Here is an 18,571-nt window from a genome sequence, read left to right on the forward strand (position 1 = left end):
CTAAAAAGACTAACTAGCATTAGAAAGCCCCTTTTCCCCACGTCAATTCGACAGGGCGATAAGCCACTGAGCGGCACTAATTGTGTGGAAGATGTCTAAACTCTAAAAATAGATCAAACATAGAGGCCCAGATTTATGAAACGCTTGCGTTATCACAGCGTAAAGCAACACCAGGGCATCAGTGAGGTTTACTAAACCACGCAAGGCCACCTTGCGTGGCATTGCATGTCTTAATAAATCTAGAGTAACCCATGGCAGCGCAAGTCGCTGCCTTGCGTTACTGTTTGCCGGGAAGGCGTTCCATGGGTAGGGAGTGGGTGATCTTAGGCATCCACCCATGCTCTTTCATGCATTCCCAGATTTACTAAGAGTAGTAAACCTGGGAACGCGTACGCCTTCCCAACTGAGGAGCAACAAGGAGAAATATCTTTGTTTCTCTACGTTTTATCCTCAAGTTGTCCTGCTGAGTTGCGTAAGAGGTGAGTAAATCTTCCCCTTCCCCGGGTCCATTTGAAAAGACCCTCCTTACTTAAATGTACCAAATTACGATTAGAAAGACCGTTTGAAAAGCTCAGTTTATAAAAGAAAGCCCCAAAAAAGCCCAAAAGAGGTGATTGCAAATACAAGTCAAGTGAGAATCTGGCAACCATCAAATATCCAAGAAAAGAAGTTTAAAATGCTGTACTCTCTTAAACTGAAACAAGAAGCTAACCACTCAGTTTGTGTTTCCTTCCTCCAGTTCTTCGTAAAAGAAGAGAGGAACGTTCATCAATAGCAGACAGCAGCTGCACAAATGCAACACTGTCCACTGGCTTCGCGCTCAGAAGAAAACACTACAACTCTTCCTCGTGGTTAGCGAAGACCAGACACTTTCGAACACATTTCCTCAGTTAAAAACTATAGAAATGATCCCTGAAAGTATAGTCTTGCCTGAACCACTTCCAGCTCACACAGACAAAAAAAGTGGAAACCCTTCTTACCTACAGTAAGCACCTGTTGGGCATCAAGTCAAAAAACATATAAATATATAGATAAGACCACAAAATAGCATTCAGCAGATGCGCGTGCATTTCTGTGCAAGAAAGAGTTCTCCCTAGAACTCGGGTGACACAATGCTTTAAAAATTTGCATATCAGAAATCAGCCACCAATCAAATTCAGCCTGCCTTTTCCCGGCCCTGTCTCACACACAGACACACACACACACACAGGTTACCTGTTGGCTGCCCCTGAAACAGACAGAGGACTACAGTATGAAAGTTAAAGTTCAAACAGGTAAAGAAACGGCAGCCATACTTTCCTTTCCTGCTCTCGTTTACCGCAACAAACACATTTTAACTTGTTTAAAAAGTAAGAGAAACAGTTGGTAAACTCACAAAAAAGACAGTCTACCGTTACTTCCAGAGCTTTCGGCACTGCACTAAATGACAATTATTACCATTTCAAGATGGCTACGCATTATCAGACTGCACGAAGTGGGTGCATTTTACTGGAGATCGGACAGAATCACCAGAGCGCTTACTCTGTTCAAGTAAAGCAGCACACACTTGCCCTCTGAGTTCACATCATACTGTGCTGAAAGTGTAGGTGGTGAAAACACTGGGAATTATTCTTGTTCACAGCCTTCATTTTGAAGCTCAAGCCAAGACATGGATTTCTCTGGTAGTTTCATCCTCAGATATCTTGGTGAGATGTTCAACTTCCTGACGCAAATCGATTTACATGTTAAGAGGCAGAGCATTAATTAGCACTCATTTGGACTACTGCAATGCCTTACACAAGGGAAAATGGGGAAAACTTGAAACAAAACGGCAGGTTCCACAGGATTTTGCAGGAAGACAGTTTTCAATCAGAATATTTGGTTCAGATTATGACCTTTCAATGTGCCGAAAGCGTGATACTGATTGCTAGTGAATGAGAAACGACCTGGTAGGTTTGCAAGTATGGAAACAAAAGGTGTAGCAAGCAACCTACCTTTACATTTTGAAAAGTTGCACCACAGATCAAATGTATGGCAATGTCTTCAATCAGTCTCCCCAAACAAAGTAACTCTCCCCCAGTTCACGTGTAAGACCCTTACAAGGCGATGGCATTCCGCAGGAACCACGGGTTACAACGGAACCTACCACTTTCAGATGAGCTCTGAATACCTGGACATCAAAGAAAGCCTTCACATCAGCAACACCTTGTCCTACCAGCCGCTTTGAACATATGCAGCTTTTCCAGGCCCCATGACTTTTAGGCATCTCTGCGCCGAATTTGCGTCGTTTTTTTCGACGCAAATTCGACGCTAAACTAACGCCAACTAACGCCATATTTATACTATGGCGTTAGAGGCGTCTAGCGCCAAAGTTCCCGGAATGTGCGTCATTTTTTAGCGTGAACCCCTTCCTTGCGTTAATGATATGCAAGGGAGGCGTTCCCGTCTAAAAAATGACTCCCAGGCCTTTACGTGGTATTTATACTCCCGGGCAAAAGAGACGCCCGGGAGTGGGCGTGGCTTAAAACGGCGCATTTGCGCCGCTTTTTAACGCCTGGGTCAGGCATGGCGTTAAGGGACAAGTGGGCTCAAAATGAGCCCACAGTGCCCTCCCCTGCCCCCAGGGACCCCCCCTGCCACCCTTGCCCACCCCAGGAGGACACCCAAGGCTGGAGGGACCCACCCCAGGGACATTCAGGTAAGTATTTTTTTATTTTTTTGTAATAATTTTTTTTGGCATAGGGGGGCCTGATTTGTGCCCCCCTACATGCCACTATGCCCAATGACCATGCCCAGGGGACAGAAGTCCCCTGGGCATGGCCATTGGGCAAGGGGGCATGACTCCTATCTTTACAATGATAGGAGTCATGTTGATGGGGGATGGGCGTCGAAAATAAATGGCGCAAGTCGGGTTACGACGATTTTTTCGACGTAACCTGACTTGCCCCATTTTAAGACGCCCATGCGCCATTTTCCCCCTACGCCGGCGCTGCCTGGTGTACGTGGTTTTTCTCGCGCACACCAGGCAGCGCCGGTCTGCTTGCGCCGGCTAACGCCATTCAATAAATACGGCGCCCGCATGGCGCTTCAGAATGGCGTTAGCCGGCGCAAAACTTTTTGACGCTAAACTGCGTTAGCGCAGTTTAGCGTCAAAAAGTATAAATATGGGCCTCTGTATTATAGAAGTATCCAAAACACGGTTTATTTTTCTTGTACAGAAGATTCCGTTCACCGGGGAGTGAATCCTTGTCGGGACAATTTTGATCCTAGTATTCTTCAGAATAGGAACCGAACATTTCAGTGAATGTATCCGTCATCCAGCCCTTCCTCAAATGAAGAAAGGAACAGCCATCAACAAAAGACAGTTGTTTCATAAATACAACTCTGCCCTTCCTTTCCAGATCAGGGCTTTTCTGCAACAACTCTCTGACACTTACAAACACTGGGGCAGATTTACGACATTTTGGCGCAGGGCAGCACAGCAAGTCACATTGCTGTGCCCTGTGTCAAAGAAAACGGGCAATAATGTGTTATATGTATGCAATACTGTCCTTTTCCACTGCGCTGGAGCCATTTTGACTGCCTAGAGCCAGCGCCGGCAACCTTGCACCATGGTGCAAGGTTGTCTGCGTTGTAGGCAAAATTGTTTTTGTGAAGGAAGAGGCACCTTCCTACACAAAAACAATCTTGGAAGGCTTTTCCCTTTTCCTATGCGTGCTGCAAAACGCAGCACACATAGAAAGGGGAAACAACAAAGAGAAATAAAGATATTTCTCCTCACTGACCCTCCCCTGGGGAGGGGTAAGGTGTTGGTGCATTCCCAGATTTACATTGCTCTGTAAATTTGGGGATGCGTCTAACAACATGGGTGTTGCGTTGGAACACACACTGCAAAGCCCTTGGATCGCCTCCCTAATGCAGAGTAAGCCAGCGCACCGCTTTACAATGCCTTGCCTTAATCACTATCTACGGGACTATTCAAAGCCACGCCAAGTGGCTTTGCGTGATCTCCTAGATATGGTTAAAAGGTCTGACCGCTGTTGCGTCACTAGAAGTCACGCAACTGCAGTGCAAGCCTCTCTTAAATATGCCCCACTAGTTCCAGTTTCTTTCTTCAGAAACTTTTTATAACGCTATGCCACTCTGTTCCAGTGGCACAGGAAGATGTCACAACAGCATTTTTGCTGCCATCTGGCTTAGCTCTCAGATGGTAAGTGATACAGACTTTAAAAACTGCTGCTGTGGTCTATGCCGCTAACTAAAGTATTGCTTCAGCACGACAGGCTCAAGTTGAAGGCGAAAAACAGTCCACATCCCCTCTTCCAGCAGGCTAGAGGGTACCACAATTTAGTCTTACTTTGTTTTTTGTTTTTATATTTACTTATCTATTTATTTCATTATTTTAAAAAAGGACATTGCTGGGAAGGCAGTCGGGCTACGCTCCTGGCTCCTATAAAGCCAAGATTAGGCAAAGTTTTGAAGCACTCAACTGGCCTGCCGCCAGAGCGGAACCTTCTCCAATTCACGCTCTGCCGCCAACCCACCCACCTCGTTTCCCCGGCATTGGGGCATGTTTGAACTCCAAAATGGCGGCCTCCGGGGTTCCACACATTGCAGCTTTACCATTTTCAAGGTACAGGGATTATTCTACTGTTTAAAAGCTGCTGGCATTCCGATTTTCTTCATGAGGCTATCAATCTTGCAGTGTTCTAATATAGCATACGAGAACATTATTAGGGGCCCAAAGGGATCATTAAACGTCTTCTGTTGAGAGTTATTGACAAAAGCGAGGGGACAGGGCATTTAACTAATGTGACAGCAGAGGAACGACGCCTATGCTGACAGCTCAACATTTCGTTCAATGAGGTAAGAATGCTTTAAATTAAACAGGAAAGCCAAAAAAACGACATTTGCTAGAATATTAGACCAGATGGCTTATTCCAACCATTATTTGATTGTTGCAACTTCACTGTCCCCAATGAATCTTAAAAAATTCCAATGTCCTAAGACATCTAGCCCTTGATGTACTAGAGGTTGTGCGAGCGTTCCTGGGAAGCTGAATGATTTTCTGCTGCGCCTACAGGCTTTTATGGTAAGTAATCAGATGCAATCCTTTACGCTTACGTTACTTTGTGCTATGCGAGTCCCCGTGCAACACCTTAGCAAATGCCCAAGACGGCGTTCTTTGTCCTCATCGGTCTAAGATCCTCAACAGCCTTATACATTTTAGGACCTGTGACCAGGGTGTTACTCTTGGTTTTAGTCTAAAAAGACTAACTAGCATTAGAAAGCCCCTTTTCCCCACGTCAATTCGACAGGGCGATAAGCCACTGAGCGGCACTAATTGTGTGGAAGATGTCTAAACTCTAAAAATAGATCAAACATAGAGGCCCAGATTTATGAAACGCTTGCGTTATCACAGCGTAAGGCAACACCAGGGCATCAGTGAGGTTTACTAAACCACGCAAGGCCACCTTGCGTGGCATTGCATGTCTTAATAAATCTAGAGTAACCCATGGCAGCGCAAGTCGCTGCCTTGCGTTACTGTTTGCCGGGAAGGCGTTCCATGGGTAGGGAGTGGGTGATCTTAGGCATCCACCCATGCTCTTTCATGCATTCCCAGATTTACTAAGAGTAGTAAACCTGGGAACGCGTACGCCTTCCCAACTGAGGAGCAACAAGGAGAAATATCTTTGTTTCTCTACGTTTTATCCTCAAGTTGTCCTGCTGAGTTGCGTAAGAGGTGAGTAAATCTTCCCCTTCCCCGGGTCCATTTGAAAAGACCCTCCTTACTTAAATGTACCAAATTACGATTAGAAAGACCGTTTGAAAAGCTCAGTTTATAAAAGAAAGCCCCAAAAAAGCCCAAAAGAGGTGATTGCAAATACAAGTCAAGTGAGAATCTGGCAACCATCAAATATCCAAGAAAAGAAGTTTAAAATGCTGTACTCTCTTAAACTGAAACAAGAAGCTAACCACTCAGTTTGTGTTTCCTTCCTCCAGTTCTTCGTAAAAGAAGAGAGGAACGTTCATCAATAGCAGACAGCAGCTGCACAAATGCAACACTGTCCACTGGCTTCGCGCTCAGAAGAAAACACTACAACTCTTCCTCGTGGTTAGCGAAGACCAGACACTTTCGAACACATTTCCTCAGTTAAAAACTATAGAAATGATCCCTGAAAGTATAGTCTTGCCTGAACCACTTCCAGCTCACACAGACAGAAAAAGTGGAAACCCTTCTTACCTACAGTAAGCACCTGTTGGGCATCAAGTCAAAAAACATATAAATATATAGATAAGACCACAAAATAGCATTCAGCAGATGCGCGTGCATTTCTGTGCAAGAAAGAGTTCTCCCTAGAACTCGGGTGACACAATGCTTTAAAAATTTGCATATCAGAAATCAGCCACCAATCAAATTCAGCCTGCCTTTTCCCGGCCCTGTCTCACACACAGACACACACACACACACAGGTTACCTGTTGGCTGCCCCTGAAACAGACAGAGGACTACAGTATGAAAGTTAAAGTTCAAACAGGTAAAGAAACGGCAGCCATACTTTCCTTTCCTGCTCTCGTTTACCGCAACAAACACATTTTAACTTGTTTAAAAAGTAAGAGAAACAGTTGGTAAACTCACAAAAAAGACAGTCTACCGTTACTTCCAGAGCTTTCGGCACTGCACTAAATGACAATTATTACCATTTCAAGATGGCTACGCATTATCAGACTGCACGAAGTGGGTGCATTTTACTGGAGATCGGACAGAATCACCAGAGCGCTTACTCTGTTCAAGTAAAGCAGCACACACTTGCCCTCTGAGTTCACATCATACTGTGCTGAAAGTGTAGGTGGTGAAAACACTGGGAATTATTCTTGTTCACAGCCTTCATTTTGAAGCTCAAGCCAAGACATGGATTTCTCTGGTAGTTTCATCCTCAGATATCTTGGTGAGATGTTCAACTTCCTGACGCAAATCGATTTACATGTTAAGAGGCAGAGCATTAATTAGCACTCATTTGGACTACTGCAATGCCTTACACAAGGGAAAATGGGGAAAACTTGAAACAAAACGGCAGGTTCCACAGGATTTTGCAGGAAGACAGTTTTCAATCAGAATATTTGGTTCAGATTATGACCTTTCAATGTGCCGAAAGCGTGATACTGATTGCTAGTGAATGAGAAACGACCTGGTAGGTTTGCAAGTATGGAAACAAAAGGTGTAGCAAGCAACCTACCTTTACATTTTGAAAAGTTGCACCACAGATCAAATGTATGGCAATGTCTTCAATCAGTCTCCCCAAACAAAGTAACTCTCCCCCAGTTCACGTGTAAGACCCTTACAAGGCGATGGCATTCCGCAGGAACCACGGGTTACAACGGAACCTACCACTTTCAGATGAGCTCTGAATACCTGGACATCAAAGAAAGCCTTCACATCAGCAACACCTTGTCCTACCAGCCGCTTTGAACATATGCAGCTTTTCCAGGCCCCATGACTTTTAGGCATCTCTGTATTATAGAAGTATCCAAAACACGGTTTATTTTTATTGTACAGAAGATTCCGTTCACCGGGGAGTGAATCCTTGTCGGGACAATTTTGATCCTAGTATTCTTCAGAATAGGAACCGAACATTTCAGTGAATGTATCCGTCATCCAGCCCTTCCTCAAATGAAGAAAGGAACAGCCATCAACAAAAGACAGTTGTTTCATAAATACAACTCTGCCCTTCCTTTCCAGATCAGGGCTTTTCTGCAACAACTCTCTGACACTTACAAACACTGGGGCAGATTTACGACATTTTGGCGCAGGGCAGCACAGCAAGTCACATTGCTGTGCCCTGTGTCAAAGAAAACGGGCAATAATGTGTTATATGTATGCAATACTGTCCTTTTCCACTGCGCTGGAGCCATTTTGACTGCCTAGAGCCAGCGCCGGCAACCTTGCACCATGGTGCAAGGTTGTCTGCGTTGTAGGCAAAATTGTTTTTGTGAAGGAAGAGGCACCTTCCTACACAAAAACAATCTTGGGAGGCTTTTCCCTTTTCCTATGCGTGCTGCAAAACGCAGCACACATAGAAAGGGGAAACAACAAAGAGAAATAAAGATATTTCTCCTCACTGACCCTCCCCTGGGGAGGGGTAAGGTGTTGGTGCATTCCCAGATTTACATTGCTCTGTAAATTTGGGGATGCGTCTAACAACATGGGTGTTGCGTTGGAACACACACTGCAAAGCCCTTGGATCGCCTCCCTAATGCAGAGTAAGCCAGCGCACCGCTTTACAATGCCTTGCCTTAATCACTATCTACGGGACTATTCAAAGCCACGCCAAGTGGCTTTGCGTGATCTCCTAGATATGGTTAAAAGGTCTGACCGCTGTTGCGTCACTAGAAGTCACGCAACTGCAGTGCAAGCCTCTCTTAAATATGCCCCACTAGTTCCAGTTTCTTTCTTCAGAAACTTTTTATAACGCTATGCCACTCTGTTCCAGTGGCACAGGAAGATGTCACAACAGCATTTTTGCTGCCATCTGGCTTAGCTCTCAGATGGTAAGTGATACAGACTTTAAAAACTGCTGCTGTGGTCTATGCCGCTAACTAAAGTATTGCTTCAGCACGACAGGCTCAAGTTGAAGGCGAAAAACAGTCCACATCCCCTCTTCCAGCAGGCTAGAGGGTACCACAATTTAGTCTTACTTTGTTTTTTGTTTTTATATTTACTTATCTATTTATTTCATTATTTTAAAAAAGGACATTGCTGGGAAGGCAGTCGGGCTACGCTCCTGGCTCCTATAAAGCCAAGATTAGGCAAAGTTTTGAAGCACTCAACTGGCCTGCCGCCAGAGCGGAACCTTCTCCAATTCACGCTCTGCCGCCAACCCACCCACCTCGTTTCCCCGGCATTGGGGCATGTTTGAACTCCAAAATGGCGGCCTCCGGGGTTCCACACATTGCAGCTTTACCATTTTCAAGGTACAGGGATTATTCTACTGTTTAAAAGCTGCTGGCATTCCGATTTTCTTCATGAGGCTATCAATCTTGCAGTGTTCTAATATAGCATACGAGAACATTATTAGGGGCCCAAAGGGATCATTAAACGTCTTCTGTTGAGAGTTATTGACAAAAGCGAGGGGACAGGGCATTTAACTAATGTGACAGCAGAGGAACGACGCCTATGCTGACAGCTCAACATTTCGTTCAATGAGGTAAGAATGCTTTAAATTAAACAGGAAAGCCAAAAAAACGACATTTGCTAGAATATTAGACCAGATGGCTTATTCCAACCATTATTTGATTGTTGCAACTTCACTGTCCCCAATGAATCTTTAAAAATTCCAATGTCCTAAGACATCTAGCCCTTGATGTACTAGAGGTTGTGCGAGCGTTCCTGGGAAGCTGAATGATTTTCTGCTGCGCCTACAGGCTTTTATGGTAAGTAATCAGATGCAATCCTTTACGCTTACGTTACTTTGTGCTATGCGAGTTCCCGTGCAACACCTTAGCAAATGCCCAAGACGGCGTTCTTTGTCCTCATCGGTCTAAGATCCTCAACAGCCTTATACATTTTAGGACCTGTGACCAGGGTGTTACTCTTGGTTTTAGTCTAAAAAGACTAACTAGCATTAGAAAGCCCCTTTTCCCCACGTCAATTCGACAGGGCGATAAGCCACTGAGCGGCACTAATTGTGTGGAAGATGTCTAAACTCTAAAAATAGATCAAACATAGAGGCCCAGATTTATGAAACGCTTGCGTTATCACAGCGTAAAGCAACACCAGGGCATCAGTGAGGTTTACTAAACCACGCAAGGCCACCTTGCGTGGCATTGCATGTCTTAATAAATCTAGAGTAACCCATGGCAGCGCAAGTCGCTGCCTTGCGTTACTGTTTGCCGGGAAGGCGTTCCATGGGTAGGGAGTGGGTGATCTTAGGCATCCACCCATGCTCTTTCATGCATTCCCAGATTTACTAAGAGTAGTAAACCTGGGAACGCGTACGCCTTCCCAACTGAGGAGCAACAAGGAGAAATATCTTTGTTTCTCTACGTTTTATCCTCAAGTTGTCCTGCTGAGTTGCGTAAGAGGTGAGTAAATCTTCCCCTTCCCCGGGTCCATTTGAAAAGACCCTCCTTACTTAAATGTACCAAATTACGATTAGAAAGACCGTTTGAAAAGCTCAGTTTATAAAAGAAAGCCCCAAAAAAGCCCAAAAGAGGTGATTGCAAATACAAGTCAAGTGAGAATCTGGCAACCATCAAATATCCAAGAAAAGAAGTTTAAAATGCTGTACTCTCTTAAACTGAAACAAGAAGCTAACCACTCAGTTTGTGTTTCCTTCCTCCAGTTCTTCGTAAAAGAAGAGAGGAACGTTCATCAATAGCAGACAGCAGCTGCACAAATGCAACACTGTCCACTGGCTTCGCGCTCAGAAGAAAACACTACAACTCTTCCTCGTGGTTAGCGAAGACCAGACACTTTCGAACACATTTCCTCAGTTAAAAACTATAGAAATGATCCCTGAAAGTATAGTCTTGCCTGAACCACTTCCAGCTCACACAGACAAAAAAAGTGGAAACCCTTCTTACCTACAGTAAGCACCTGTTGGGCATCAAGTCAAAAAACATATAAATATATAGATAAGACCACAAAATAGCATTCAGCAGATGCGCGTGCATTTCTGTGCAAGAAAGAGTTCTCCCTAGAACTCGGGTGACACAATGCTTTAAAAATTTGCATATCAGAAATCAGCCACCAATCAAATTCAGCCTGCCTTTTCCCGGCCCTGTCTCACACACAGACACACACACACACACAGGTTACCTGTTGGCTGCCCCTGAAACAGACAGAGGACTACAGTATGAAAGTTAAAGTTCAAACAGGTAAAGAAACGGCAGCCATACTTTCCTTTCCTGCTCTCGTTTACCGCAACAAACACATTTTAACTTGTTTAAAAAGTAAGAGAAACAGTTGGTAAACTCACAAAAAAGACAGTCTACCGTTACTTCCAGAGCTTTCGGCACTGCACTAAATGACAATTATTACCATTTCAAGATGGCTACGCATTATCAGACTGCACGAAGTGGGTGCATTTTACTGGAGATCGGACAGAATCACCAGAGCGCTTACTCTGTTCAAGTAAAGCAGCACACACTTGCCCTCTGAGTTCACATCATACTGTGCTGAAAGTGTAGGTGGTGAAAACACTGGGAATTATTCTTGTTCACAGCCTTCATTTTGAAGCTCAAGCCAAGACATGGATTTCTCTGGTAGTTTCATCCTCAGATATCTTGGTGAGATGTTCAACTTCCTGACGCAAATCGATTTACATGTTAAGAGGCAGAGCATTAATTAGCACTCATTTGGACTACTGCAATGCCTTACACAAGGGAAAATGGGGAAAACTTGAAACAAAACGGCAGGTTCCACAGGATTTTGCAGGAAGACAGTTTTCAATCAGAATATTTGGTTCAGATTATGACCTTTCAATGTGCCGAAAGCGTGATACTGATTGCTAGTGAATGAGAAACGACCTGGTAGGTTTGCAAGTATGGAAACAAAAGGTGTAGCAAGCAACCTACCTTTACATTTTGAAAAGTTGCACCACAGATCAAATGTATGGCAATGTCTTCAATCAGTCTCCCCAAACAAAGTAACTCTCCCCCAGTTCACGTGTAAGACCCTTACAAGGCGATGGCATTCCGCAGGAACCACGGGTTACAACGGAACCTACCACTTTCAGATGAGCTCTGAATACCTGGACATCAAAGAAAGCCTTCACATCAGCAACACCTTGTCCTACCAGCCGCTTTGAACATATGCAGCTTTTCCAGGCCCCATGACTTTTAGGCATCTCTGCGCCGAATTTGCGTCGTTTTTTTCGACGCAAATTCGACGCTAAACTAACGCCAACTAACGCCATATTTATACTATGGCGTTAGAGGCGTCTAGCGCCAAAGTTCCCGGAATGTGCGTCATTTTTTAGCGTGAACCCCTTCCTTGCGTTAATGATATGCAAGGGAGGCGTTCCCGTCTAAAAAATGACTCCCAGGCCTTTACGTGGTATTTATACTCCCGGGCAAAAGAGACGCCCGGGAGTGGGCGTGGCTTAAAACGGCGCATTTGCGCCGCTTTTTAACGCCTGGGTCAGGCATGGCGTTAAGGGACAAGTGGGCTCAAAATGAGCCCACAGTGCCCTCCCCTGCCCCCAGGGACCCCCCCTGCCACCCTTGCCCACCCCAGGAGGACACCCAAGGCTGGAGGGACCCACCCCAGGGACATTCAGGTAAGTATTTTTTTATTTTTTTGTAATAATTTTTTTTGGCATAGGGGGGCCTGATTTGTGCCCCCCTACATGCCACTATGCCCAATGACCATGCCCAGGGGACAGAAGTCCCCTGGGCATGGCCATTGGGCAAGGGGGCATGACTCCTATCTTTACAATGATAGGAGTCATGTTGATGGGGGATGGGCGTCGAAAATAAATGGCGCAAGTCGGGTTACGACGATTTTTTCGACGTAACCTGACTTGCCCCATTTTAAGACGCCCATGCGCCATTTTCCCCCTACGCCGGCGCTGCCTGGTGTACGTGGTTTTTCTCGCGCACACCAGGCAGCGCCGGTCTGCTTGCGCCGGCTAACGCCATTCAATAAATACGGCGCCCGCATGGCGCTTCAGAATGGCGTTAGCCGGCGCAAAACTTTTTGACGCTAAACTGCGTTAGCGCAGTTTAGCGTCAAAAAGTATAAATATGGGCCTCTGTATTATAGAAGTATCCAAAACACGGTTTATTTTTCTTGTACAGAAGATTCCGTTCACCGGGGAGTGAATCCTTGTCGGGACAATTTTGATCCTAGTATTCTTCAGAATAGGAACCGAACATTTCAGTGAATGTATCCGTCATCCAGCCCTTCCTCAAATGAAGAAAGGAACAGCCATCAACAAAAGACAGTTGTTTCATAAATACAACTCTGCCCTTCCTTTCCAGATCAGGGCTTTTCTGCAACAACTCTCTGACACTTACAAACACTGGGGCAGATTTACGACATTTTGGCGCAGGGCAGCACAGCAAGTCACATTGCTGTGCCCTGTGTCAAAGAAAACGGGCAATAATGTGTTATATGTATGCAATACTGTCCTTTTCCACTGCGCTGGAGCCATTTTGACTGCCTAGAGCCAGCGCCGGCAACCTTGCACCATGGTGCAAGGTTGTCTGCGTTGTAGGCAAAATTGTTTTTGTGAAGGAAGAGGCACCTTCCTACACAAAAACAATCTTGGAAGGCTTTTCCCTTTTCCTATGCGTGCTGCAAAACGCAGCACACATAGAAAGGGGAAACAACAAAGAGAAATAAAGATATTTCTCCTCACTGACCCTCCCCTGGGGAGGGGTAAGGTGTTGGTGCATTCCCAGATTTACATTGCTCTGTAAATTTGGGGATGCGTCTAACAACATGGGTGTTGCGTTGGAACACACACTGCAAAGCCCTTGGATCGCCTCCCTAATGCAGAGTAAGCCAGCGCACCGCTTTACAATGCCTTGCCTTAATCACTATCTACGGGACTATTCAAAGCCACGCCAAGTGGCTTTGCGTGATCTCCTAGATATGGTTAAAAGGTCTGACCGCTGTTGCGTCACTAGAAGTCACGCAACTGCAGTGCAAGCCTCTCTTAAATATGCCCCACTAGTTCCAGTTTCTTTCTTCAGAAACTTTTTATAACGCTATGCCACTCTGTTCCAGTGGCACAGGAAGATGTCACAACAGCATTTTTGCTGCCATCTGGCTTAGCTCTCAGATGGTAAGTGATACAGACTTTAAAAACTGCTGCTGTGGTCTATGCCGCTAACTAAAGTATTGCTTCAGCACGACAGGCTCAAGTTGAAGGCGAAAAACAGTCCACATCCCCTCTTCCAGCAGGCTAGAGGGTACCACAATTTAGTCTTACTTTGTTTTTTGTTTTTATATTTACTTATCTATTTATTTCATTATTTTAAAAAAGGACATTGCTGGGAAGGCAGTCGGGCTACGCTCCTGGCTCCTATAAAGCCAAGATTAGGCAAAGTTTTGAAGCACTCAACTGGCCTGCCGCCAGAGCGGAACCTTCTCCAATTCACGCTCTGCCGCCAACCCACCCACCTCGTTTCCCCGGCATTGGGGCATGTTTGAACTCCAAAATGGCGGCCTCCGGGGTTCCACACATTGCAGCTTTACCATTTTCAAGGTACAGGGATTATTCTACTGTTTAAAAGCTGTTGGCATTCCGATTTTCTTCATGAGGCTATCAATCTTGCAGTGTTCTAATATAGCATACGAGAACATTATTAGGGGCCCAAAGGGATCATTAAACGTCTTCTGTTGAGAGTTATTGACAAAAGCGAGGGGACAGGGCATTTAACTAATGTGACAGCAGAGGAACGACGCCTATGCTGACAGCTCAACATTTCGTTCAATGAGGTAAGAATGCTTTAAATTAAACAGGAAAGCCAAAAAAACGACATTTGCTAGAATATTAGACCAGATGGCTTATTCCAACCATTATTTGATTGTTGCAACTTCACTGTCCCCAATGAATCTTAAAAAATTCCAATGTCCTAAGACATCTAGCCCTTGATGTACTAGAGGTTGTGCGAGCGTTCCTGGGAAGCTGAATGATTTTCTGCTGCGCCTACAGGCTTTTATGGTAAGTAATCAGATGCAATCCTTTACGCTTACGTTACTTTGTGCTATGCGAGTCCCCGTGCAACACCTTAGCAAATGCCCAAGACGGCGTTCTTTGTCCTCATCGGTCTAAGATCCTCAACAGCCTTATACATTTTAGGACCTGTGACCAGGGTGTTACTCTTGGTTTTAATCTAAAAAGACTAACTAGCATTAGAAAGCCCCTTTTCCCCACGTCAATTCGACAGGGCGATAAGCCACTGAGCGGCACTAATTGTGTGGAAGATGTCTAAACTCTAAAAATAGATCAAACATAGAGGCCCAGATTTATGAAACGCTTGCGTTATCACAGCGTAAGGCAACACCAGGGCATCAGTGAGGTTTACTAAACCACGCAAGGCCACCTTGCGTGGCATTGCATGTCTTAATAAATCTAGAGTAACCCATGGCAGCGCAAGTCGCTGCCTTGCGTTACTGTTTGCCGGGAAGGCGTTCCATGGGTAGGGAGTGGGTGATCTTAGGCATCCACCCATGCTCTTTCATGCATTCCCAGATTTACTAAGAGTAGTAAACCTGGGAACGCGTACGCCTTCCCAACTGAGGAGCAACAAGGAGAAATATCTTTGTTTCTCTACGTTTTATCCTCAAGTTGTCCTGCTGAGTTGCGTAAGAGGTGAGTAAATCTTCCCCTTCCCCGGGTCCATTTGAAAAGACCCTCCTTACTTAAATGTACCAAATTACGATTAGAAAGACCGTTTGAAAAGCTCAGTTTATAAAAGAAAGCCCCAAAAAAGCCCAAAAGAGGTGATTGCAAATACAAGTCAAGTGAGAATCTGGCAACCATCAAATATCCAAGAAAAGAAGTTTAAAATGCTGTACTCTCTTAAACTGAAACAAGAAGCTAACCACTCAGTTTGTGTTTCCTTCCTCCAGTTCTTCGTAAAAGAAGAGAGGAACGTTCATCAATAGCAGACAGCAGCTGCACAAATGCAACACTGTCCACTGGCTTCGCGCTCAGAAGAAAACACTACAACTCTTCCTCGTGGTTAGCGAAGACCAGACACTTTCGAACACATTTCCTCAGTTAAAAACTATAGAAATGATCCCTGAAAGTATAGTCTTGCCTGAACCACTTCCAGCTCACACAGACAGAAAAAGTGGAAACCCTTCTTACCTACAGTAAGCACCTGTTGGGCATCAAGTCAAAAAACATATAAATATATAGATAAGACCACAAAATAGCATTCAGCAGATGCGCGTGCATTTCTGTGCAAGAAAGAGTTCTCCCTAGAACTCGGGTGACACAATGCTTTAAAAATTTGCATATCAGAAATCAGCCACCAATCAAATTCAGCCTGCCTTTTCCCGGCCCTGTCTCACACACAGACACACACACACACACAGGTTACCTGTTGGCTGCCCCTGAAACAGACAGAGGACTACAGTATGAAAGTTAAAGTTCAAACAGGTAAAGAAACGGCAGCCATACTTTCCTTTCCTGCTCTCGTTTACCGCAACAAACACATTTTAACTTGTTTAAAAAGTAAGAGAAACAGTTGGTAAACTCACAAAAAAGACAGTCTACCGTTACTTCCAGAGCTTTCGGCACTGCACTAAATGACAATTATTACCATTTCAAGATGGCTACGCATTATCAGACTGCACGAAGTGGGTGCATTTTACTGGAGATCGGACAGAATCACCAGAGCGCTTACTCTGTTCAAGTAAAGCAGCACACACTTGCCCTCTGAGTTCACATCATACTGTGCTGAAAGTGTAGGTGGTGAAAACACTGGGAATTATTCTTGTTCACAGCCTTCATTTTGAAGCTCAAGCCAAGACATGGATTTCTCTGGTAGTTTCATCCTCAGATATCTTGGTGAGATGTTCAACTTCCTGACGCAAATCGATTTACATGTTAAGAGGCAGAGCATTAATTAGCACTCATTTGGACTACTGCAATGCCTTACACAAGGGAAAATGGGGAAAACTTGAAACAAAACGGCAGGTTCCACAGGATTTTGCAGGAAGACAGTTTTCAATCAGAATATTTGGTTCAGATTATGACCTTTCAATGTGCCGAAAGCGTGATACTGATTGCTAGTGAATGAGAAACGACCTGGTAGGTTTGCAAGTATGGAAACAAAAGGTGTAGCAAGCAACCTACCTTTACATTTTGAAAAGTTGCACCACAGATCAAATGTATGGCAATGTCTTCAATCAGTCTCCCCAAACAAAGTAACTCTCCCCCAGTTCACGTGTAAGACCCTTACAAGGCGATGGCATTCCGCAGGAACCACGGGTTACAACGGAACCTACCACTTTCAGATGAGCTCTGAATACCTGGACATCAAAGAAAGCCTTCACATCAGCAACACCTTGTCCTACCAGCCGCTTTGAACATATGCAGCTTTTCCAGGCCCCATGACTTTTAGGCATCTCTGTATTATAGAAGTATCCAAAACACGGTTTATTTTTATTGTACAGAAGATTCCGTTCACCGGGGAGTGAATCCTTGTCGGGACAATTTTGATCCTAGTATTCTTCAGAATAGGAACCGAACATTTCAGTGAATGTATCCGTCATCCAGCCCTTCCTCAAATGAAGAAAGGAACAGCCATCAACAAAAGACAGTTGTTTCATAAATACAACTCTGCCCTTCCTTTCCAGATCAGGGCTTTTCTGCAACAACTCTCTGACACTTACAAACACTGGGGCAGATTTACGACATTTTGGCGCAGGGCAGCACAGCAAGTCACATTGCTGTGCCCTGTGTCAAAGAAAACGGGCAATAATGTGTTATATGTATGCAATACTGTCCTTTTCCACTGCGCTGGAGCCATTTTGACTGCCTAGAGCCAGCGCCGGCAACCTTGCACCATGGTGCAAGGTTGTCTGCGTTGTAGGCAAAATTGTTTTTGTGAAGGAAGAGGCACCTTCCTACACAAAAACAATCTTGGGAGGCTTTTCCCTTTTCCTATGCGTGCTGCAAAACGCAGCACACATAGAAAGGGGAAACAACAAAGAGAAATAAAGATATTTCTCCTCACTGACCCTCCCCTGGGGAGGGGTAAGGTGTTGGTGCATTCCCAGATTTACATTGCTCTGTAAATTTGGGGATGCGTCTAACAACATGGGTGTTGCGTTGGAACACACACTGCAAAGCCCTTGGATCGCCTCCCTAATGCAGAGTAAGCCAGCGCACCGCTTTACAATGCCTTGCCTTAATCACTATCTACGGGACTATTCAAAGCCACGCCAAGTGGCTTTGCGTGATCTCCTAGATATGGTTAAAAGGTCTGACCGCTGTTGCGTCACTAGAAGTCACGCAACTGCAGTGCAAGCCTCTCTTAAATATGCCCCACTAGTTCCAGTTTCTTTCTTCAGAAACTTTTTATAACGCTATGCCACTCTGTTCCAGTGGCACAGGAAGATGTCACAACAGCATTTTTGCTGCCATCTGGCTTAGCTCTCAGATGGTAAGTGATACAGACTTTAAAAACTGCTGCTGTGGTCTATGCCGCTAACTAAAGTATTGCTTCAGCACGACAGGCTCAAGTTGAAGGCGAAAAACAGTCCACATCCCCTCTTCCAGCAGGCTAGAGGGTACCACAATTTAGTCTTACTTTGTTTTTTGTTTTTATATTTACTTATCTATTTATTTCATTATTTTAAAAAAGGACATTGCTGGGAAGGCAGTCGGGCTACGCTCCTGGCTCCTATAAAGCCAAGATTAGGCAAAGTTTTGAAGCACTCAACTGGCCTGCCGCCAGAGCGGAACCTTCTCCAATTCACGCTCTGCCGCCAACCCACCCACCTCGTTTCCCCGGCATTGGGGCATGTTTGAACTCCAAAATGGCGGCCTCCGGGGTTCCACACATTGCAGCTTTACCATTTTCAAGGTACAGGGATTATTCTACTGTTTAAAAGCTGCTGGCAT

The 18,571-nt window shown here is 44.9% G+C and overlaps 4 non-coding genes across 4 annotated transcripts; all 4 read right to left on the reverse strand.

The window, feature by feature from the left end:
* Positions 1-710: 710 nt before the first annotated feature.
* LOC138286095 (small nucleolar RNA U3) lies at positions 711-928 on the reverse strand. The gene has a single exon (XR_011201789.1). It is a non-coding gene; the product is annotated as a small nucleolar RNA U3 (small nucleolar RNA).
* Positions 929-5,953: 5,025 nt separating this feature from the next.
* Positions 5,954-6,171, reverse strand: LOC138286096 (small nucleolar RNA U3). The gene has a single exon (XR_011201790.1). It is a non-coding gene; the product is annotated as a small nucleolar RNA U3 (small nucleolar RNA).
* Positions 6,172-10,292: 4,121 nt separating this feature from the next.
* On the reverse strand, positions 10,293-10,510 carry LOC138286097 (small nucleolar RNA U3). The gene has a single exon (XR_011201791.1). It is a non-coding gene; the product is annotated as a small nucleolar RNA U3 (small nucleolar RNA).
* A 5,025-nt stretch (positions 10,511-15,535) lies between these two features.
* On the reverse strand, positions 15,536-15,753 carry LOC138286098 (small nucleolar RNA U3). The gene has a single exon (XR_011201792.1). It is a non-coding gene; the product is annotated as a small nucleolar RNA U3 (small nucleolar RNA).
* Between the last annotated feature and the right edge of the window lie 2,818 nt (positions 15,754-18,571).

The sequence above is a fragment of the Pleurodeles waltl genome, chromosome 3_1 (assembly GCF_031143425.1).
Source record: "Pleurodeles waltl isolate 20211129_DDA chromosome 3_1, aPleWal1.hap1.20221129, whole genome shotgun sequence".
NCBI classification, from domain to species: domain Eukaryota; kingdom Metazoa; phylum Chordata; class Amphibia; order Caudata; family Salamandridae; genus Pleurodeles; species Pleurodeles waltl.